A 24,222-nucleotide genomic window follows, 5' to 3' on the forward strand; every position below is an offset into this window, starting at 1 on the left:
TATGTTTCCCAACAGCACGGGTCATTCTGCCATTTTGTAACCCACTCGAGCGAGATGCACTTTCTTACCTTGTATTCGGCTTTTTTGAAACCAAAACACGGAGCAAATTCAGCGAGTTTTCTTATCATTTCCAGCACGAGATTAGTCACGAGACTAAATGAGCGACACATTAATGGTGCCAATCCTTCACTGGAGCTCACCGCGTCCAAAGAGCACTGTTATCATCAGCCTGTTATGCACCTTCTTGCAGTACATCTGCTGAACAATATAAGCTTATCACAGCTCTGCTTTCTGCACATTGAAATCCAGTGTGAAAATCAATTCAAAAGCTGAACAACTGGGAGGGGAGCGACTGTGGATAATCGGGACTGTGGAAATTCCTGTAATCAGTATCTGGGAGAATCAGGAAGATGAGATCCAGGTGTCTCTTTACCCTAGAGTTTTACCCTTTCCCACGAACTGACTGTGTCTGCATCAAGCAGCTCATTGACCTGGGAGCTGGACGAGCAGAGGGAGCTGGAGGCGAGGCAGGGACAGAAGCAGGAAGAAATGCGACAATAAAGTGCTTTGAACTTGATGTGTGTCAGTTGTTTTCAGTGGTGAATGTCTGCCTTGTAAGTTTCACAGGAGCCGCAGTGATTAGTTGGTGTTTTTTTTCAGCAGCAAGATTTAAAAGTAAAAAGATAAAAGCAAATTACTGCGAATGATGGAAATATGAAACAACACAGAAAATGTTGGAAAAACTCAGCAGTTGGAGAGAGAGTCAATGCTTCCAAATCAGATTCTCTTAATCAGATTTAAAAAAAAATTAGCACCCAACGTGGGGCTCGAACCCACGACCCTGAGATTAAGAGTCTCATGCTCTACCGACTGAGCTAGCCAGGCATGTGAACAACAATCGCGTATCCCAACATACATGGATAAACCTGTTGCTTTCCACTTGATACCTCAGCTTGGTCGGAATTTTAAAGTGTGGAACGTAATCAGCTTACAAAAGACTCAAAGTTGCAATGCATTCCCCTCAATCATCAATAACATCATTCACATCTTTCACTGCTTAGCTGCACCTCCTTCCAAATACTGCGATCCATTTTCCTCAGGATTTTCTCCTGCATTTAATATTTACCTGCTTTGTGTCCTCATGTTGAAATCAGATTCAATTCAATATCCAACACAATTTGAATTGCAAACCTGACGGTCAAATAATGGAAAACAAGTCACTCAGTAACACAAATCCTATGGTGCTCATTTTCAGATTCACAACAGTCAGCTTTTCAATAAAATAAAGGAATTTTACAGTGATAAGTTTAGAAAGTTGGTGTGACTTTTGTTTGTGATTCACTCACTCGGGTTATCTGTAAATGCTGCTCGAAGTTTTAGTGAGCGGGATATGATATGCATGTATTTTCCTGAGCCTGTGCTCGGTGTACTGGGAGGTTTAGCCTGGGTTGGAGTATCTTGTGTCTCAGGGATGGGCAGTAATCCGCTGATTGAAGCTGCAGTCGCCGCTTTCTGCTGGCAGCATGAGGTTGGCGAGTGCGGGGCAGGAATATTGCTGCTTTTCCCTGTCTCAGTCACTGTGGAGCTGAGGAAGAGAGAATAATTGATGGGTTCGTTTGATTCCAATATTTTCATGGATTTCTAATGGGTTAGATGAAGGTACATAGTGAATCCAAATCTTTTCTCATTGTATTTGACAGAAAACGTAATTTTAAAAAGAAGCTGTTTTTTGTGGGAGCTCACTGGACAACAAAAGACCTGCCACCGTTTTGGGGAAGATATCTTGCGGCCCAAGTATCCAAAGACAATCCAGAACTGTGTGGCAATGATTGGTGATGAGGGGGATAAACCTTTACCCCCCCCGGGTGGCCTTGAATCATCAACTTTTCAGTTAACAGGCAGATATGCTGACCAATAGCGCCACAGACTTTTACACCAACCTAACTGCAAGGTATCCCAACCAGGGTGTCAGTGAGTCTGATCTTCAGATTGCCACTACACAGATGGTTATCACGCTCTATCAGTTTTATTCTTCCAAAATAAAGGGTGAGACATTCATTGTGGATACATGGAAACAGTCTGATCCCACCCACTGCAGACACATCCATGTCACTGGGATTCAGCTCTCCGACAAATGGAGCCACCTCCCTTCGAGCCTTTCAGTGTCTTGTCTGTTACCAAGTATTCTGATTGCCCCAAAGCCGAAATTAGGTTTGAATTCCTGATATGCAGTAACGACAATCCTTTCACTATCTCAGGTCAGTTAATTTCACTGATAACATCAGAGTCAATGTTCCAGCGTCTTAAAGAAGGGAAAGGTGCTTTGACTGTCTCTGGTCAGTCGGGCAGTTCACCCTTCATTTGCATTGGATTCCATTCCTCAAAGGGGATTTTCATTGCTTTCTTGAGTTCCCTGACCACATCTGGCAGCATCCTTGGATTGAGAGGCATAATTATCATTTCAGATGCAATGCAGTTCTGATGAAAGGTTACAGACCTGAAATGAAAACCATGTCTTTCTCTCCACAATCACTCCCAGATCTGCTGAGAATTCCAGCATTTTCTGTTTTTATTTCAGATAACCAGCATCTGCAGTATTTAGCTTTACCTGATCAGTGAAACATATAAGATCCTCAGGGTACTTGACAGGGTGGATTTGGAGAGGATGTTACCTCTTGTGAGAGAATCGAGAACTCGGGATCGTTGTTTAAAAACAAGGGGTCACCTATTTAAAACAGAGATGAGGCGATTTCTTTTTCTTTCGGAGTGCCGTGAAACTTTGGAACTCTGTTCCTGAAAGGACTGTGGAAGCAAAGTCTTTGAATATTTTTAAGGCAATGGTGGATATATTCTTGGTAATCAAGGGGGTGATAGGTTATTGGGGATAGGTGGGGTACAGATTTCAGGTTACCATGAGGTCAGCCATGATCTTATTAAATGGCAGAGCAGGCTTAAGGGGCCGAATGGCCTACTCCTTCTCCTTTTTCTTATGTAGTGCGAAGAATGTGGAACCCATTACTAGTGGATTTTGAGATCCATGCCTGAGCTGAAAATGTGTAGGTAAACCCACACTGTAAACAGATTGTTCACCAGCTAAAATTGGAAAGGGATTCATACTCATCCCACTTACTGACACAGCAACCCAGTCTTGCTGGTGGGAGACCAATCAGATACTTCACATGTGCAAAGGGCTTTATTCAGTTTGCCCACACGTTAACACTCCAACTTTAAAAGTTCAAAAGATTTGATCCACAATCAGAGCAGAGATGCTTGCAAGACAGGGTTTAAGTGTTCCATGTAAAGGGGGAAAAGTCACTAGCTCACCCCATCTGCTGAGACTCCACTGAGTTGAGATCTAACTGTTGGGTTTTGTTCTGCATCCAGGAGAGAATAGGGGTGGACCTTGGAGCAATTTGGCCATTGCAACAATTGATTCAACAAGTTTACGTCTTTCCCCGATGGCACCCATCGTATTCTGATCACAAGATACAGGTTTCCATGCTAAAACATGATCTTTCAATGGCGGAGTGGTCACGCAGCATTCACTGCGGGCCAGAATATGCCCTACCTCATAACAATATGACAGTGCAGCAGTCCCTCAATGTCACCCTGGAGTGTCAGCCTAGATAATGTGCTCAGGTTTATTAATATTTCCTCTTGTTATTGATGTGGGTCATTAAGAAACAATGGACTCTTATGATGTCATCCAGTCCCAGTGTGATGATGTCATCCAGTCCCAGTGTGATGATGTCATCCAGTCCCAGTGCGATGATGTCATCCAGTCCCAGTGCGATGATGTCATCCAGTCCCAGTGCAATGATGCCATGAAAACTATTAAATACCAACTGAGCCTTAGTGGTGAAAACAGTTTTGTTCGAGATGGCAGCAAGTCCATTACTAACAGATCAGCAAATGGAGTGAATGGGAAAGAAAGTGAGGCAGCTCATGGACATCAGGAATAGTGTTGTGGATTATGAAGACGAGAAACATGTCCATTTTATGTCCCATCTCCCGACACTCTGCCCCATCTCCCAATATGGAATTCATTGCCACAGAAGGCGGTGGAGGCCAGCTCATTGAGTGTATTTAAGATCGAGTTAGATAGGTTTTTGATTGGTAAAGGGATCAAATGTTGCGGGAGAATGGGGTTGAGAAACTTATCAGCCATGATTGAACGACAGGGCAGACTCAATGGGCCGAATGGCCTAATTTCTGCTCCTATGTCTTATGGTCTTATGACACCCTGTGACCATCTCCCGCCACGCTGTCCCCATCTCCTGACACTCTGCCTCCATCCCCCGACACTCTGCCCCCATCTCCTGACACACTGTCCCCATCTCCCGACACTCTGCCTCCATCTCCCGACACTCTGCCCCCATCTCCTGACACTCTGCCCCATCTCCCGACACTCTGCCCCCATCTCCCGACACTCTGCCCCCATCTCCTGACACTCTGCCCCCATCTCCCGACACTCTGCCCCCATCTCCTGACACTCTGCCCCCATCTCCCGACACTCTGCCCCCATCTCCCGACACTCTGCCCCCATCTCCCGCCACGCTGTCCCCATCTCCTGACACTCTGCCTCCATCCCCCGTCACTCTGCCCCCATCTCCTGACACTCTGCCTCCATCTCCCGACACTCTGCCCCCATCTCCTGACACTCTGCCCCCATCTCCCAACACGCTCTCCCCATCTCCTGACAACTCTGCCTCCATCCCCCGACACTCTGCCCCCATCTCCTGACACTCTGCCCCCATCTCCCGACACTCTGTCCCCATCTCCCGACACTCTGTCCCCATCTCCCGACACGCTCTCCCCATCTCCTGACAACTCTGCCTCCATCCCCTGACAACTCTGCCTCCATCCCCCGACACTCTGCCCCCATCTCCTGACACTCTGCGCCCATCTCCCGACAACTCTGTCCCCATCTCCCAACACTCTGTCCCCATCTCCTGAGCAATCTGTCTCTACCTCTGCTGAACCCACACAGGATGCACCATGTTGAAACCAGAGGAAAGGACTGGACGAGAAATTGTAATTCACCAAAGGTGTGCACATGGGCGTTTGACAAAATATTAAGTTTCCTGTTTTTAACAAGGACGCAGAAAATGTATTGATTGGGACCATTTCCAGCTCTTGTCCATTCTGACATCCCGTGGGCCAGCTCACCTTCTCAATGGGTTCATGCTGAACGTCAATCCAGGCTGGGAGCCATTGGGTGGATGTTCAATGGGTGGATGAGTGGGTGGAGGAATGCTCAGTTCACAGGGAGGAGGATGGGGGAGAGGGGTTGGTGCTGGTGGTGGGAAGTGTTCATTCTGAAGGAGTCCCACCTGAAACAGTGACTATTAACTTATCACTTTCTAATGGTGATTGACCTGCTGTGTATTTCCCCAGGTTTGTTCTGTTCAATATTTCAGTATTTATATACTTATTAGCTTTGATAAAACATATTATTCTGACACTGAAATACAGAGAATTTTAATTATGTTAATGTCAATCTCCATCGAGTACACAGGAGGACTCAACTGGTCCAAACTTTTTATGTTATCAATAAACAAAAATCCTACAAGATGTTTATTTGGGGAATTGTTTTTCTCTGACACCCGGGACGGTCAAACTATGCCCCAAAGTTCAGATTTGGGCCATGAGCCTGGGCTATGGGGCCCACATACATGGAGCACCATTACCGGGTGTCCTTCATCCCCGATTTTAATCACTCAACCATTGGTGGCTGGGCCTTCAGCTGCCTGGACCCTAAGCTCTGGAATTTCCACCCTAAACCTCTCCACCTTTCTAATTCACTTTCCCCCTTTCAGACACTCCTTATAACCGACCTCTTTGACCAAGCAGTTGGTCATCTGACCTAATATGTCCTTATGCCCCTGTGAAACTTCTTGGGACAATGAGTAGCTCAATATAAATATAAGTTGTTGCATTTGTTGTTGTATTTCAGTCAGAGCTGATCACTTATTGGATCTGTATCAATGTAACTCAGATAGACACAGCTTGTGTCTTAATTCAGTGAGGTCTGATCACTTACTGAGTGAGTGAGTCTGTATCAATGTAACTCAGATAGACACAGCTTGTGTCTTAATTCAGTGAGATCTGATCACTTACTGAGTGAGTGAGTCTGTATTAATGTAACTCAGATAGACACAGCTTGTTGGAACAGACCTAGGGAGAAGGAAGCTCTAAATTAATCACTGCACCTTCTGTTCTCCACAGTTGGGAAAAAGATGATTCTTTCCAAACATCTATATGACGAATCAAGTAATTAAAGATAATTTGTTGTTTTGAACTGAATTATTTGGTAGAATTTGAGTGAAGGAATGGGATTGACCCACAGCCTGAGTCACCACTTTAAGGACAGGAAGAGAGAGAATCTGGAGAGGGGAAAAGAATTAGTAGGTGACTGGGCACTGAATCTGGAACAATGAGCAGAGAGGGGGAGGAATGTGTGGGACAGGGATTTATAGATTTGGGGGAATGAAAGGAGAGAGAATGTTCCAAAGAAACTAGAATTGTCTGTTCTGAGTTTCTATCCTGTATTGACAGCGATGGCTTTTGTAAACTGTGTTTACAGGGGATTAGGGGGAGAGCATTTTCAGACGGGAAACTCAAACCAAAAATCTTGACAAGATCTTATAGAATCACTGAATTCATAAATGACCAGCCTTTGATTATGGAAGGAGAAATGTTTGTCTGTTCTGCCTGTGGGGAAGATTCACATCATAATTTGACTGGAAACTCACCAGGCCACATAAACCTGAGTCGGAACATATGTCGGGGTCAAACCTGACATCACTTGTGCAAAAAGTCTGGTTTAGTCTCAGACAGTTGCCAGTGGGAGGAATCAAGTTGGTATCTAGGGAATGAAAACAATGGCTTCGGTCTTCCCAATATTGAATTGGAGGAAATTTCTGCATATCCACCATTGAATAAGAGACAAACAGTCTGATAATTTAATAAAAGTGGAGAAGTGAAGAGAGGTGGTGGTGAGGTAGAGCTGGGCACTGACAGTGTACACGTGATAACTGACACTGTGTTTTCAGATGATGTCGTTGTGGGGAGAATGTTGATGAGGAGGCCAAGGCTGGATCCTGCGGGGACATCAGAGGTAACTGTGGGAGTGGGAAGGGAATACATGACAAGTAATTCTCTAGCTATGATTCGATAGAGAAGAATGGAACCAGTAGAGAGCAGCCCCACCCAGCTGGATGACAGTGGAGAGGTGTTGGAGCAGAATGGTGTGGTCAACCCTGTCAAAGGCTGCAGACAGGTTGAGAAGGGATAGTTTCCCTTTGTCACTGTCATATAGGATATCATTGGCGCTTTGATCAGAGCTGTTTCAGTCCAGTGGCAAGGGCAGAAACCTGATTGGAGGCATTCAAACAGGGAGTTCTGGGAAACAATGGCATGGATTTGGGAGGTGTGAATATGTTTGAGGAGTTTGGAGAGGAAAGGAAGGTAGGAGATGGGACAGCAGTTTGCAAGGACAAGACCAAAGGTTTGTTTATTGAAGAGGGCTTGATGATGTCAGATTTGAAGGAGAGAGGGACAATAACTGAAGAGGGAGAACCATTAACAATCTCAGTGAAAATGGGCAAGTTGGGTGACCAGCAGTTTAGTGGGAATAGGGTCAATGGAGCAGGAGGTGGGTCTCATGGACAAGATGAGCACTGAGAGGGCATGAGAGGAGATGGGAGTGAAACTAAAGAAAGATGTGGGTTCAGGGCTCGGACAAGAGGGATCCTTAGAGACAGTTTGTCTGGGTGGGCTCATGGAAGGGAGGGAAGCAGCAGAGGCAGCTGATCGGATTGTCTCAATCTTAGTGACAAAGAAGCTCCATGAGCTCCTCACACTTGTTATTGGAGGTGAGGATGGAGGAGACAGGGGACAGGGAGAGTCCTTCAAAAATAAATAACTTGTATGTTTAACACAGAGCTGATTTATTTGACTTTATTCAGAATAGTAACAGCTATAACTGGGTTGGAGTTTATTAACATTAGTAGAAACAGATCCCAATCAACATGATTCAGTCCAGGATGCAATTAACAGTAAAATCCAATCACTGTTGTCACTTGTGAATTTGCTGGTGTCTCAGCAGGTGGGATAACTGAGTAAATCCCTTCTCACACTCGGAGTAGGTGAACGGTCTCTCTCCAGTGTGAATTTGCTGGTGTGTCCACAGGTTGGGTAACTGAGTGAATCCTTTCCCACACACGGGGCAGGTGAACAGTCTCTCTCCGCTGTGAACCCACTGGTGTACTGGGAGTTGAGATGATTCCCTGAACCCAGTCCCACAGTGAGAGCACCTGAACGGTCTCTCGTCAGTGTGAACACGTCGATGGGACACCAGTTCCTCGGAGCTTTTATAGCACTTCCCACACACTGAGCATTTGAACGGTCTGTCCCCAGTGTGAGTTCGCTGGTGTGTCAGCAGGTCAGATGTCTGAGTGAATCCTTTCCCACACGTGGAGCAGGTGAATGGTCTCTCCACAGTGTGAATTCGCTGGTGTGTCAGCAGGTCAGATGTCTGAGTGAATCCTTTCCCACACGTGGAGCAGGTGAATGGTCTCTCCACAGTGTGAAGTCAATCATGTGTCAGCAAGTTGAATGGCTAAGTGAATCCTTTCCCACACATGGAGCAGGTAAATGGTTTCTCCCCAGTGTGAACCCGCTGGTGTGTCAGCAGATGGGATGAACAAGTGAAACTTTTCCCACAAATGGAGCAGGTGAATGGTCTCTCTCAGGTGTGACTGTGCCGAGGAGTTTCCAGTTCAGATGGGTAATTGAATCCCTTACCACAGTCCCCACATTTCCACAGTTTCTCCCTGTTATCTCTGCATTTATGTTTTGACAGGTCAGATGATCGGCTGAAGCCTCGTCCACACACAGAACACGTGTACGGTTTCTCCCCACTGTGAACGGTGCTTTTTCCCTCCATGTTCAAAATCCAATGATATTCAGGTTACGATAAATTGGGCGACTCCATCAGATCCTGATGCGATGTTGGGTTTGAGTTTCCCGACTGCAGATCCTCCCCTTCTAATACCCTGTGGAATTGATTTAAAACAGAGAAAAGGGAGTGAGAGGGAACTCAGAAAAACACAAAGGCAGGTTGTGGAATTGAGCTGAATGAATCTGGGAATTTGTGGGGCTGGCATGAGGAAAAAGTGACCATGAAAACTGCTGGATTGTCATAAAAACCCAACTGGGTCACTAATGTCCATCAGGGAAGGGAACCTGCCACCCAGTCTGGGCCTACACAAGACTCTGGTGTCAATAATAAAGCAAGTGTTGGGGCAGCAGGAGACCACATGGCCCTTCGAGCCTGCTCCATCATTCAATATGATTGTGGCTTCTCTTGGACTTCAACTCCACTTTCCTGCCCACTCCCTATATCCCTCGACTCTCTGAGAGACCAAAAATCTCCCCATCTCAGCCTGAAATATCCTCAATGTTGGAGCATCCACAACCTGCTGGGCTGGAGAATTCTATGTGAGGAGAAAAGGAGAGAGAGAGAAAGTCAGAGAGAGGAGTGGGAGAGGCAGAGGGTGAGGTGAGGGATTTTCATAAACCTACAAATAGCCCAGAACTTTGACAGAGTCTCCCAAACCTTCAACCTCTACCCCCTAGAAGGCCCAGAGGAGCAGGTGTATGTGAACCTCCAAGTTACACACCGCCCTGTCTTGTCTGACATCCAGTACTGGATGAACAGAAATTTCCTCCATTTCAATATTGGGAAGACTGAAGCCATTGTCTTCAGTCCCCGCTACAAACTCCATTCCCTCGGCACCGACTCCATCCCTCTCCCTGACAACTGTCTGAGACTGAACCAGATGGTTCACCACCATGGTGAAATACTTCACCCCAAGATGAGCTTCCAACCACATATCCACATCACCGAATTTCCACCTCGGTAACTTCGCCCGACTCCACCCCTTATTTTCAATTTCCTGTATGGCTGCTCCCTGTTGCTGGAATCTCCTCCAGCATCACAGCCCTCGGAGATATCTGCACTCCTCTAATTTGGCCTACTGAGTGTTCCTAATTTCTATTGTTCCATATTCGTGCCCATTCTGTCACTTTCCAAGGCTCCAAGCTCTGGAATTCACTCCCTAAACCTCTCCCATTCTCTACCTCATTTTCCTCCTTTAAGATACTCCGTAAAACCCACTTCTTTGGCCAAACGCTTGGTCACCTGCCCTAGTATCTCCTCATGTGTCAAACCTTGCTTTGTAATGTTTCTGTGAAATGCCTTGGAACATGGTCTTACATTAAAAGTGCGATATAAAACAAATTGTTGTTGATTTGGACAAATATCACTGTTCCTTCATCATCGCTGGGTGAATAACCTGTAACTCCTTACCTAACAGCATAGTGGGAGCACCTTCACCACATGGACTGCAGCAGTTCAAGAAGGTCAAACATCATCTTCTCCACAGGTAACTAGGGGTCACAATAGGCACTAGTATCTGTGGAGAGGGAAACAGTAAATATTTCAGGGTGTGCAGAATGAATTACAGGGAGTAAAAGGTTGCAGAATTTGATGATCAATATAAGCACAGAAGTGGAATAGAAATGCTCTATAGTGCAGGAAAAACAATTCTTGACTATGGAAGATACTGTGGGGAGATAAAGCTGGGAAGACAGCAGCACATGGTCGGGTGATGGGCAGCAGTGGAAACTTCATTGAGACACGGTCAGCAGAAGTAACAATAAAATACTAAACATAACTCAAATACATCCATTATTAGAGACAGAGGAAGTTAGACAATGGCAGAGAGGTGATCAGGGAGGGCAGAGCAGTGGATGGACATGGATTCAGATCCTCATTAAAGGAGCCACACCAGCCCCAGAGATATGGAACGTCTCACAGAAAACAGAGCACAACACTAAAAGCTCTAACTTGTACATGGATGGTGAAAAATACTCACCTCTGAAACAACTTCACCATTTTCAAATTTAAACTCTCTTGCTGGAGCCTGCAGCTGGAAAGATATCAGAAGCACTGGAGTCAGTGAAAAATCTCCCAGTTGAGGAAATATCCGGGGAGCAGGATGATGTCACCGTGTAATTGTCAATGTGTGATGATGTCACACACATGGAACATCTGGATCGGTGCAAACCAGTGATCACCACACATTGTGAAGGATGTGAAGGGCCTTGAGAGTGGGCAGAATAGATTTATCAGAATTGTTCGAAGGATGAGGGATTTTAATTGTAAGATTAAATTCGAGAAACTGGAGTTCTTCTCCTCAGAGTAAAAGAGCTTGAGGGGAGATTTGATAGAGGTGTACAGGATTATGAAAGGTAGTTAAATAAAAGCTGTTCCCATTAGTTGATTATGAAAGGATTAAGCGACAGAGATTTAAGATTTGAGGTCAGATCCACAACGCGAGGAAGAGATTTTTTTACCCAGTAACTGAAAATGACCTGGAACTCAATGCTTACATTTTAAGGCTGGTGTTATTCAGATCCTGGTGAAACAAGTGACTTTCAGATTTTGATGCCTTGTTTGGTTTCACGTCTCCTTCCTCATCTAACATCCTGTAAACAGAATTCAAAAAATCCATCACGGCCAATCCAGGATTGAAATTCAGAGAAGAAGAACTTTTGGTTTGAGTTTGCTGTGTGTAAATCCTCCCCTTCTGACCCCCTGTAAAAGGAGTTTCCAAAATCCATCCCTGTCAGTCCAGGATAGAAATTCACAACATTATCTCCTCCTGCTATCTGGACCAGCATGAAGGCGCATGCGCCCTGCTGCACATTGCCCCCTATAAAGATGGCGGCCGTCACCCCGGGCCTGGCGAAGGGAGAAATCCAGATTTGCCCGTTCTCCGCAAACACAAGACCGGTACCTTGTTATTTGCGGTCTACACTGTGTCTTTGTGAAGCCTCTCTTCCCATTCCGCTGGCACCAATGCTCCTCACACATCCACTAACTCTGTTACTTTGCTCCACTCGACATTCTCTCACTCCCTCTGAATAGTTCCAGTCACAGACCAGCACTGCGCATGCTCATGGAAGAGACCGCAATGCGCATGCCCCATCATACCCAGAAGTGCGCATGCGCCGTTCGCTATTGTTATGAGGTAGGGCATATTCTGGCCCGCAGTGAATGCTGCGTGACCACTCCGCCATTGAAAGATCATGTTTTAGCATGGAAACCTGTATCTTGTGATCAGAATACGATGGGTGCCATCGGGGAAAGACGTAAACTTGTTGAATCAATTGTTGCAATGGCCAAATTGCTCCAAGGTCCACCCCTATTCTCTCCTGGATGCAGAACAAAACCCAACAGTTAGATCTCAACTCAGTGGAGTCTCAGCAGATGGGGTGAGCTAGTGACTTTTCCCCCTTTACATAGAACACTTAAACCCTGTCTTGCAAGCATCTCTGCTCTGATTGTGGATCAAATCTTTTGAACTTTTAAAGTTGGAGTGTTAACGTGTGGGCAAACTGAATAAAGCCCTTTGCACATGTGAAGTATCTGATTGGTCTCCCACCAGCAAGACTGGGTTGCTGTGTCAGTAAGTGGGATGAGTATGAATCCCTTTCCAATTTTAGCTGGTGAACAATCTGTTTACAGTGTGGGTTTACCTACACATTTTCAGCTCAGGCATGGATCTCAAAATCCACTAGTAATGTGTTCCACATTCTTCGCACTACATAAGAAAAAGGAGAAGGAGTAGGCCATTCGGCCCCTTAAGCCTGCTCTGCCATTTAATAATATCATGGCTGACCTCATGGTAACCTGAAATCTGTACCCCACCTATCCCCAATAACCTATCACCCCCTTGATTACCAAGAATATATCCACCATTGCCTTAAAAATATTCAAAGACTTTGCTTCCACAGTCCTTTCAGGAACAGAGTTCCAAAGTTTCACGGCACTCCGAAAGAAAAAGAAATCGCCTCATCTCTGTTTTAAATAGGTGACCCCTTGTTTTTAAACAACGATCCCGAGTTCTCGATTCTCTCACAAGAGGTAACATCCTCTCCAAATCCACCCTGTCAAGTACCCTGAGGATCTTATATGTTTCACTGATCAGGTAAAGCTAAATACTGCAGATGCTGGTTATCTGAAATAAAAACAGAAAATGCTGGAATTCTCAGCAGATCTGGGAGTGATTGTGGAGAGAAAGACATGGTTTTCATTTCAGGTCTGTAACCTTTCATCAGAACTGCATTGCATCTGAAATGATAATTATGCCTCTCAATCCAAGGATGCTGCCAGATGTGGTCAGGGAACTCAAGAAAGCAATGAAAATCCCCTTTGAGGAATGGAATCCAATGCAAATGAAGGGTGAACTGCCCGACTGACCAGAGACAGTCAAAGCACCTTTCCCTTCTTTAAGACGCTGGAACATTGACTCTGATGTTATCAGTGAAATTAACTGACCTGAGATAGTGAAAGGATTGTCGTTACTGCATATCAGGAATTCAAACCTAATTTCGGCTTTGGGGCAATCAGAATACTTGGTAACAGACAAGACACTGAAAGGCTCGAAGGGAGGTGGCTCCATTTGTCGGAGAGCTGAATCCCAGTGACATGGATGTGTCTGCAGTGGGTGGGATCAGACTGTTTCCATGTATCCACAATGAATGTCTCACCCTTTATTTTGAAAGAATAAAACTGATAGAGCGTGATAACCATCTGTGTAGTGGCAATCTGAAGATCAGACTCACTGACACCCTGGTTGGGATACCTTGCAGTTAGGTTGGTGTAAAAGTCTGTGGCGCTATTGGTCAGCATATCTGCCTGTTAACTGAAAAGTTGATGATTCAAGGCCACCCGGGGGGGTAAAGGTTTATCCCCCTCATCACCAATCATTGCCACACAGTTCTGGATTGTCTTTGGATACTTGGGCCGCAAGATATCTTCCCCAAAACGGTGGCAGGTCTTTTGTTGTCCAGTGAGCTCCCACAAAAAACAGCTTCTTTTTAAAATTACGTTTTCTGTCAAATACAATGAGAAAAGATTTGGATTCACTATGTACCTTCATCTAACCCATTAGAAATCCATGAAAATATTGGAATCAAACGAACCCATCAATTATTCTCTCTTCCTCAGCTCCACAGTGACTGAGACAGGGAAAAGCAGCAATATTCCTGCCCCGCACTCGCCAACCTCATGCTGCCAGCAGAAAGCGGCGACTGCAGCTTCAATCAGCGGATTACTGCCCATCCCTGAGACACAAGATACTCCAACCCAGGCTACACCTCCCAATACACCGAGCACAGGCTCAGGAAAATACATGCATATCATATCCCGCTCACTAAAACTTCGAGCAGCATTTACAGATAACCCGAGTGAGTGAATCACAAACAAAAGTCACACCAACTTTCTAAACTTATCACTGTAAAATTCCTTTATTTTATTGAAAAGCTGACTGTTGTGAATCTGAAAATGAGCACCATAGGATTTGTGTTACTGAGTGACTTGTTTTCCATTATTTGACCGTCAGGTTTGCAATTCAAATTGTGTTGGATATTGAATTGAATCTGATTTCAACATGAGGACACAAAGCAGGTAAATATTAAATGCAGGAGAAAATCCTGAGGAAAATGGATCGCAGTATTTGGAAGGAGGTGCAGCTAAGCAGTGAAAGATGTGAATGATGTTATTGATGATTGAGGGGAATGCATTGCAACTTTGAGTCTTTTGTAAGCTGATTACGTTCCACACTTTAAAATTCCAACCAAGCTGAGGTATCAAGTGGAAAGCAACAGGTTTATCCATCTATGTTGGGATACGCGATTATTGTTCACATTCCCGGCTAGCTCAGTCGGTAGAGCATGAGACTCTTAATCTCAGGGTCGTGGGTTCGAGCCCCACGTTGGGCGCTATTTTTTTTTTTAAATCTGATTAAGAGAATCTGATTTGGAAGCATTGACTCTCTCTCCAACTGTTGAGTTTTTCCAACATTTTCTGTGTTGTTTCATATTTCCATCATTCGCAGTAATTTGCTTTTATCTTTTTACTTTTAAATCTTGCTGCTGAAAAAAACCACCAACTAATCACTGCGGCTCCTGTGAAACTTACAAGGCAGACATTCACCACTGAAAACAACTGACACACATCAAGTTCAAAGCACTTTATTGTCGCATTTCTTCCTGCTTCTGTCCCTGCCTCGCCTCCAGCTACCTCTGCTCGTCCAGCTCCCAGGTCAATGAGCTGCTTGATGCAGACACAGTCAGTTCGTGGGAAAGGGTAAAACTCTAGGATAAAGAGACACCTGGATCTCATCTTCCTGATTCTCCCAGATACTGATTACAGGAATTTCCACAGTCCCGATTATCCACAGTCACTCCCCTCCCAGTTGTTCAGCTTTTGAATTGATTTTCACACTGGATTTCAATGTGCAGAAAGCAGAGCTGTGATAAGCTTATATTGTTCAGCAGATGTACTGCAAGAAGGTGCATAACAGGCTGATGATAACAGTGCTCTTTGGAGGAGGTGAGCTCCAGTGAAGGATTGGCACCATTAATGTGTCGCTCATTTAGTCTCGTGACTAATCTCGTGCTGGAAATGATAAGAAAACTCACTGAATTTGCTCCGTGTTTTGGTTTCAAAAAAGCCGAATACAAGGTAAGAAAGTGCATCTCGCTCGAGTGGGTTACAAAATGGCAGAATGACCCGTGCTGTTGGGAAACATAAAATTAGAGAAAGTCACAGCACAGAAAGTGGCCATTCGGCCGGGCGTGCTACTTTCAAAGAGCAGTAGTGATTGGTTGATCCATCAGGTATGATATTTGTGTCAATGCAAACCGTAGGCAGCCAGATTCGGACTGCTCCCATCCATATTTTGCCTCACACCAACATTTCTATGGTCTGTGCCTTGCAAACAGCCCTTCTCCTCTTCCCTTCACTGCCACTCACGAGTGTGATGTTTTCCAAATCTGAGGCGAAACTTCAACTTTCACTTCTCTAATTATGGTGGAGTTTTTAAGCAATGAGTGACCAACACTCGTTTCAACAAATACAATAAATATACATTCCCTGACCGGGAATCGAACCCGGGCCCCGGCGGTGAGAGCGCCGAATCCTAACCACTAGACCACCAGGGAAGCTGCTTCGACATTTTTCGACTCGGCTTATCTACGCTGCTTTTCCCTATTGTTTTTCAGTTCAGATCTCTTTCAGCACAAAACTGCTTGTTTAGGTTCAAGATAAACGACTTCGTCAGCCAATGAAAACAACAGTTGCTGTGAGCTGGATCATGAAACCGACAGTGAGATGAAATAGTCCCATATGCGTAACTTTCAATTTCCAAAACCCTCCACCCTGTTCGCTGAGCAGTGATTGGCTGCCGTGTTCCCTGCATGAGAACAATGACTCTCCTTCAGAAAGTACTTCAATAAAAGCAAAATACTGGAAATCTGAAATAAAAACATTAAACGCAGGTATAACTCAGCAGGTCTGACAGCGTCTGTGGAAAGCAAAACCTGCTGAGTTTCTCAAGCATTTTCTGTTTTTTATTTCAAAAAGTGCTTAATTGGCTTGAAAGTGGTTTCAGACATCCGCTGGTCAGGAATGCGCTGTATAAAGGCAAGTCTGTCTTTCCTTCACTATCTTTAAATCCCAATCCTGTGGTTACTGAACCCCGTCAGTGGAAACAGTTTCTCCCTATTTTTACCATTAAGCCCGTACCCACTGCCCCCACCCACCTCATTTTGAACAGCTCAATGAAATCTCCATTTAAACTTCTTTGCTCTAAAGAGAACAATCCCGGTCTCTATAATCTCTCCACAAAACTGAATTTCCTCATCCCTGGACATGATGTAAGGCAGACGATTGAGACGAGATTTTGGAAAATATTGTCAGTTGGCAGGTGGGAAAATGGAGAAGGAACCAAAACAGAAAACCCAGTCTCCATCTTTGTGAATCTTTAGAAACTCTTTGGGAACCAGAATCAGAGAGGAGAATGAAGGGTGAACTGTCCGACTGACCAGGGACAGTCAAGGCACCTTTCCCTTCTTTAAGACGCTGGAACATGGATTCTGATGTTATCAGTGAAATTAACTGATTTGAGACATTGAAAGGGTTCTCGTTACTGCAGATAAGGAATTCAAACCTAATTTCGGCTTCGGGACAATCAGGATACTTGGTTACAGTCAAGACACGCCAAGGCTCGAAGAGAGAAGGCACCAGTTGTAAGAGAGCTGGTGCCCAGTGACATTGATGTGTCAGCAGTGGATGGTATCAGACTGTTTCCATGTATCCACAATGAATGTCCTACTCTTTATTTTGGAAGAGTAAAAATGATAGAGATAATTGTCTTTCCAGTAGCAGCAATCTGAAGCGTTAACTCATTCATACCGTGGGTGACGTCTACATCAGTCTCTGTGGCGCAATTGATCAGCGCCTTCGGCTGTTAACTGAAAGGTTGGTGGTTAGAGACCACTCGGGGCAAAGCCTTTACTGTTTTCTCCCCATCAGCATTGATTATCACACAGTTCCGGGCTGTCATTGGCTACTTGTGCTGAAATGAAAGCCCCCCAAAATGTTACCAGTTCCACTGTTATTAAGTGAGCTCCCAGGTAAGTGCCTTTTTTCGAATATTAATTGCAAATATAATGAGAAAACAATTGGACATACCATGTACCGATATCTTGCACGTTGGAAATTTATGAAGCTATTGGATTGAAACAAACTCATCAATGATTCTCTCTTCCTCAGCTCCACAGTGAGTGAGACAGGGAAAAGCAGAAAAGCAGCAATATTCCAGCTCCGTACTCTCCAATCACCCGCTGCCAGCAGAAAGCGGCGGCTGCAGCTTCAATCAGCGGGTTACTGCCCATCCCTGGAACGCAAGATACTCCAACCCAGGCCAAACCTCCCAATACACCGAGCACAGGCTCAGGAAAACGCAGGTAGATTATATCACGCTCACTAAACCTCCGAGCAGCATTTACAGAATACCTGAGTGAGCAAATCACAAATGAAAGTCATACCAACTTTCTAAATGTTTTCACTGTAAAATTCCTTCATTTTATTGAAAAGTTAACTGTTGTGAATCTGAAAATGAGCATCATGTGATTTGTGTTACCGAATGACATTTTTCCATTGTTTGTCCGTCAGGTTTGTAATTCAAATTGTGTTGGATATTGAAGCGATTCTGATTTCAAAATGAGGTCACAAAGCAGCTAAACATTAAATCCAGAAACAAATCCTGAGGAAAATGGATCACAATGTTTGGAAGGAGGTGCAGCTGAGAAGTGGAAGCTGTGAATGGTGTAATTGATGAATGAGTGAAAAGCACTGGATCCTTGGTCAATCACCGTAGCCGAGTGGTTAAATGGATGGTTCTAAAATCCATTGGAGTCTCCGCAGGTAAATTTAAACCTTACCGAATGTTCTTCTTATTATTGCTGATTTCAACCAGGTGTCCACTGAACTCCCGGATCAATGGAAGAAAAAACATCCAAAATTCTCCTGATTTCTGGACTCTAAGGGAATGAAGGGCGATCGGGTTCGTGTGAGAAATTGGTGTTGAGGTTGGGGATCTGCCATGATCTTATTAAGTGATGGAGGAGGCTTGTGGGGCCTTACGAAGTATTCCTGCTGCTTTGCTCCTGTTCTGTTTTAAGATGCAACAACAGACAAAGCAATGGGAAGTAACATCCTGAGCTCGGTAATTCAGCTGAGTTTAAGGTTTCACTCTTTATTGAGACGTGGTTTGTAATTCCACTGCTGCTAAAATTGTGCTGTTGGTCGAAAAGGTGCCAGCTCACAGTTTGAGCAGATGTGTGCGGTATTTCACCTCTCCACCCTCCCAGGAGCTGCTTGACCACACACAGTCAGTTAGTGCAAACATAATACACAACGTAAAAAACAAAAAACCGCGTATGCTGGAAGTCCAAAACGAAAACAGGAAACAGAAATATCTGGAAAAACTCAGCAGGTCTAGCAGCATCGGTGGAGAAGAGTACAGTTGACGTTTTGGGTCCTCATGACCTTTCAACAGAACCATTCGTTCTGTTGAAGGGTCATGAGGACTCGAAACGTCAACTGTACTCTTCTCTGCCGATGCTGCTAGACCTACTGAGTTTTTCCAGGTATTTCTGTTTCTGTTTTTGTAATGCACAATGTGATCGGTTTACAGATAACAGGCTAAAGAGACACCAGGATCTTCCTGATTCCCCCAGGTACTGATCACAGGAATGTGCACAGTGCCGATTATCCACAGTCACATTCTCCTTCCAGTCTTGTCTACATTGTTCAGCTTTGAAATACTTCGTATTTTCACACTGGATTTCAATGTGAAGAAAGCAGAGCCGTGATAAGCTTATATTGTTCAGCAGATATACTGCAAGAAGTTACATAACAGGCTGATGGTAACAGTGCTCTTTGGACGCAGTGAGCTCCAGGGAAGGATTGGCACCATTAATGTGTCGTTCAATTAGTCTCGTGACAAATCTCCTGCTATAAATGACAAGGAATCTCGCTGAATTTGCTCCATGTTTTGGTTTCAAAAGAGCCGAATGCAAGGTATAAAGTAGATCTCGATCGAGTGCGTTATAAAATGGCAGAATGACTGTAACCACCCGTGCTGTTGGGAAACATAAAATTATAGAAAGTTATAGCATAGAAAGAGGTCATTCGGCCTCGATGAGCAGATGTGCTGCTTTTAAAGAACAGTTGTGATTGGTTGATCCATCAGGTGTGATATTTTTGTCAATGCAAACAGTAGGCACCAAAATTTGCCCTTCTCCCACCCATAATTTGCCTGGCACCACCATCCCTCTGGCCAATGCTTTGCAACCAGCCCTTCTTTTGCCCTTCTTTCACTCTGCTTCTGTCTTTGTTCCCGGCCTGTTCCAAGTGTGATATTTCCAGCTCTGAGGCGAAACTTCAACTGATTCTGGTGGAGCTGCTAAATGTTTTCAATCAATAAGTAATTAATACTCATTTTGACAATTCCACAAGCTCCATGAATTTGCATTCTCTAACCGGGAATCAAACCCTGGCTGTGAAAGCAGCAAATCCTGACTACTAGACCACCAGGGAAACTGCTAAACTTATTTCAGTTTGGTTTATTGATGCTGCTTTTATCCCTGTTTCTATTTTGAATAGAATGAATTCTTCAGTCAATGAGAACAGCGGTTTCTGTAAGCTGGAACCTGAAATTGACAGTGAGGTGAAATAGCCCCACAAGCTGCTCATGTACAACTTTCAATTTCCAAGACCCACCAACATCATTACTGCAGCTCCTGTGAAACTGACAAGGGAACATACGGCAGAAATTTATCACTGAAAGTAACAGAGACACATCCAATTCTAAACACTTTCATGTCACATTTGTTTCTGCTTCTGTCCCTTTCTCGCCTCCAGCTCCCTCTGCCCGTCCAGCTCCCAGGTCAATTAGCTGCTTGATGCAGGCACAGTCAGTTCATGAACCCAAGCCTATCCTGGAAATCAGGGATAGAGAATATGGGACTCAAGGATTTTAGAAACAATGAGTTTGCAGATGACATGGTAAAGATAATCTGGGATCTCATTTTCCTGATTCTCCCAGATACTCATGACAGGAATGTGCACAGTGCCGATTATCCACAGTTGCAGACTCCTTCCAGTCTTGTGCACGTAGTTGAGCTTTGAACCCAATCGCAAAAGCGGATTATGAAATGGCAGAATGAGTGTGAAAGAAGTGGTGTTGGGAAATATCAAATTACAGAAAGTTACAGCAAAGAAAGAGGCCATTCGACCCTGTGTGCTGCTTTCAAAGAACTCCAAAGAAGAGTCACATGGAATTGAAACATTAACTCTATTTCTCTCTCCAGAAATATTGCCAGACATGCTGAATTTTTCCAGCATTTTCTGTTTTCGCTTCAGATTTCCCGTATCCACAGTATTTTGCTTTTCCCTCTGGATTTCTAGCCCAGTGACAATGCCAATACGCCATCTCCCGAATGCTAACAAATGAATAAGAAAATACGGGTGTGTTTGGGTGGATTTTCTCCTATTTAAAATGATAAATCCCTAGGCAGAAGGGTTCGAACTAATGTGTTAATTTTTAACAGCAAATGTAAATTATTGAACATTCACTCACACTTAAATGAACAAGCTTGGATCATGATCTTGCCTGGCTTCAAACCGCTGCTCTGCCACATGTGAAATGACAGTGACCCCCCACTGTCCTGCACAAACCCTGCGCTGTAAAGATCCCAATGGAGCTGTCTGGAATGTTAAATGGTGACGTCATACAGCAGCACTGTGGGTCTTTGTTTTGAAGAAATGGAATTCGGCTGTTCTCAGTAGGAATGCTGGAGACAGACTGATCAACAATGTCATCATCAAATGGTACAGCTCAGTAAGAGGACCTAAAATGGAAGCAAAATATTGTAGATGCTGAAAATCTGAACTTAAAACATAAAATGCTGGAAAAACTCATTAGGTCTGGCAACATCTGTGGAGAGAGAAGCTGAGTTAACGTTCCGAGTCCGTATGTCTCTTCTTCAGAGTCATGCCAACTCGAAGCATGAACTCTGCTTCTATCTCCACAGGTGTTGTCAGACCTGCTGAGTTTTTCCAGCATTTTTTGTTTTTATTACAATGTGAAGCCCTTCACCCCATCGTGTCTGTGCCAGCTATTTTTAAAGAGCTAACCAATTCGCATCAAAATCCTTCTCTCTTTACTTAAACCTGGGTTTTCCCCCTTTCAGTCATTGTCCATTTCTCGCTTGAAGAATGAGTTTCTGCAGAATCCATGCACAGTTTGCCTTAGTTACCAAAGTTTCCCCGACCCAATGACATGAAGAGTTGGATTAGGATTCCTCATACAGTTTTTGATACAATCATTATTTATTTATGCAATTGATTTCATATCGAATTACAAAAGAGCTTTACTCTGATCAAGCAGGTCATCATTATTTCTGAGCTGATATCTACAGAGTAATTCCATTTTCTCTACAAACTGGAGAGCTGCATTCAGGTTCCAGTCTCTGGAGGAGTGAGTCCAAAGCTCACTGCTCCAAAATTTTCAGTTGCTTCCCACTTTCGGGGACATTAGGAATTCCCTTTGGGTGAGCAAGAGACAAGTCCAGTTTAATACGGGGGGTAGGGGGCGGGTTGTGGTCCTTCATTTTGACAGGGTGAACGAGGAGAGACAATGTAAATAGAATTTTTTTTGAAAAATATACTTTATTCATAAAATATCTGGAAGAACATTGACAATGTAAATAGAAATTGGTGTGGGGGAAAGGCGAGTGTGTGGAATAGGTTTAGTTGCTCTTCTTGAGGCCAACACAGGCACGACGGGCCGAACGATTCACTTTATAGTCATCTTGGACTTGATATGAAAGTATTTTCCGTAAGTAAGTGCTAAATGTCGCGGACGAGTTTTGAGAGCGATGGTTCTGGCATCCATCGGGGTTTCCCCAATGTTGGTTTGCTGACTGTGGTTCTCATCTTTCCCGATTTTAACCAGATGCCAACAGAATAGTTATCGGGTAAATAGAATCAAATAAAAACTCCCGGGCTTTCTTATTTCCATTCATCTGCAAGGATTCTGCAGACAGAAAAGGGACAAAACTGAACCAGTTTGGTGACATCCTTTCTTTCTGGGTGTTTGTCTCTCCTTAGGCCTCTGTTGCTCTCGCTTTATATGTCTGTGTGTGTTCCTGTGTGCGTCAATGTGCTTCAGTTCCCCATTTTTACCAAACCACACTTTATTCACCTTAGTTTTGTGGCTTCATATTAACATCGTAGAGAGAAAGTAAAAACAGATTTAAAAGGGTCAAGAGGAACTTTCTTTCTGTATTTCTGAGTGGAGACTGTTCAGCTACTCAGTGTCCACATGCTACAAAGGGGAGGGCGATTGAAACTTTCACTGAGCAACATTTAAACAGACACCGGGTCCTTGTGGCCGAGTAGTTAAGGCAATGGACACATCGAGAGAATGAATGTGCAAATACAAATTGTCCAAACTGATACTCCTCGGACATTAGGGACTGTCTTTCTTCTCGAAGCTGTTCCACGTGTGACATTTGCAGCTCTGATGTGAAACTTCAACTCTCACTCCACTGATTCGGGCGGAGCTGTTGTGCCTTTTCCGATTTCAATCAATAAGTAAATCAGGCTTGTTTTAACAGTTTGTACCAGATCAATAAACCTTCATTGCCTGGCCGGGAATCGAGTCCAGGCCACGGCGGTGAAAGGGCTGAATCCTTACCACTAAATCACGAGGAAAGTTCTCTATTACTCTTGCAACGTGCTTTACCTACGCCACATTCGCTACTTTTCCTACACTTTCACCAGAGATAAGTTTCTCCCACAGAATGTTATCATAAATGACATCTTCGGGCAATGACAGCCACTGTTTTTAAAGGGTGAGCTGCAGTGAAGGGTTGGCACCAATAAAGTGTCGTTCAACTGGTCTGGTTCCAAATCCTGTGCTGGAATTAAAGAAAAACTTTGAAATTGCTCAGTGCCTTGACTTCAAAAGCGAGAATGTAAGGAAGTACATTCCTATAGGGTGTTATAAAATGTTGGAATGACTGGGAAATGTTGCTGGGAAACATAAAATTATAGACAGTTACAGCAAAGAAAGAACGTTGTCCTATTCCTCGTTCCACTAGGAGACTTGTTGTGATATCAAACTGATAGTTGGCTCCATAGCTCAGTGGTTAGAGCACTGGTCTTGTAAACCAGGGGTCGTGAGTTCAATTCTCACTGGAGCCTATAGTTTAAGTTTATGAGTTTTGGTAGCAAGGTCACCTTAAAAAGATATCGGAAAGTCATGTGAATGGCCAACAAGATGGCAGATGGAATATAATGTAGGCAGCTGCGAATATGTTCACTTGATTGTAATAATTAGAACAACAGAATGCTTTTGAAAGGTGAAAAATGTCTAAGTTCAGAGAGACCTGGTTGTGCTCGTACAAGGTACGTAGAAAGTTAGCATGCAGGGCCAGCAAGAAATTAGGAAGGTCAATGGCATGTTGGCCTTTATTACAAGGGGATTGGAGAGCAAGAATAAAGAAGTCTTGTGACAGGGTTTTGGTGAGGCTGCATCTAGAATCCCGTGTGCTGTTTTCATCTCCACATTTATAAAAGGAAGTACTAGCAGTGGAGAAGTGCAGGGAAGGTTCACTAAATTGGTCTCTGGAACGAGGTGGCTGTCCTATGATGAGAGGCTGAATAAATTGGGCTTTTATTCTCTGGAGTTTAGAAGAATGAAAGACAATCTCACTGAAACCTGTAAAATT

General features: G+C 44.2%; 4 non-coding genes across 4 annotated transcripts; 2 read left to right on the top strand and 2 right to left on the bottom strand.

Annotated features, from left to right (window-relative positions):
* Window positions 1–812: 812 nt before the first annotated feature.
* On the bottom strand, window positions 813–885 carry trnak-cuu. Its single transcript has one exon. It is a non-coding gene; the product is annotated as a tRNA-Lys (tRNA).
* Window positions 886–14,783: 13,898 nt separating this feature from the next.
* Window positions 14,784–14,856, top strand: trnak-cuu. The gene has a single exon. It is a non-coding gene; the product is annotated as a tRNA-Lys (tRNA).
* Window positions 14,857–16,008: 1,152 nt separating this feature from the next.
* Window positions 16,009–16,080, bottom strand: trnae-cuc. The gene has a single exon. It is a non-coding gene; the product is annotated as a tRNA-Glu (tRNA).
* Window positions 16,081–23,622: 7,542 nt separating this feature from the next.
* Window positions 23,623–23,695, top strand: trnat-ugu. Its single transcript has one exon. It is a non-coding gene; the product is annotated as a tRNA-Thr (tRNA).
* The last annotated feature ends 527 nt before the right edge of the window (window positions 23,696–24,222 follow it).

This window comes from Carcharodon carcharias, chromosome 21 (genome assembly GCF_017639515.1).
Source record: "Carcharodon carcharias isolate sCarCar2 chromosome 21, sCarCar2.pri, whole genome shotgun sequence".
NCBI lineage: Eukaryota > Metazoa > Chordata > Chondrichthyes > Lamniformes > Lamnidae > Carcharodon > Carcharodon carcharias.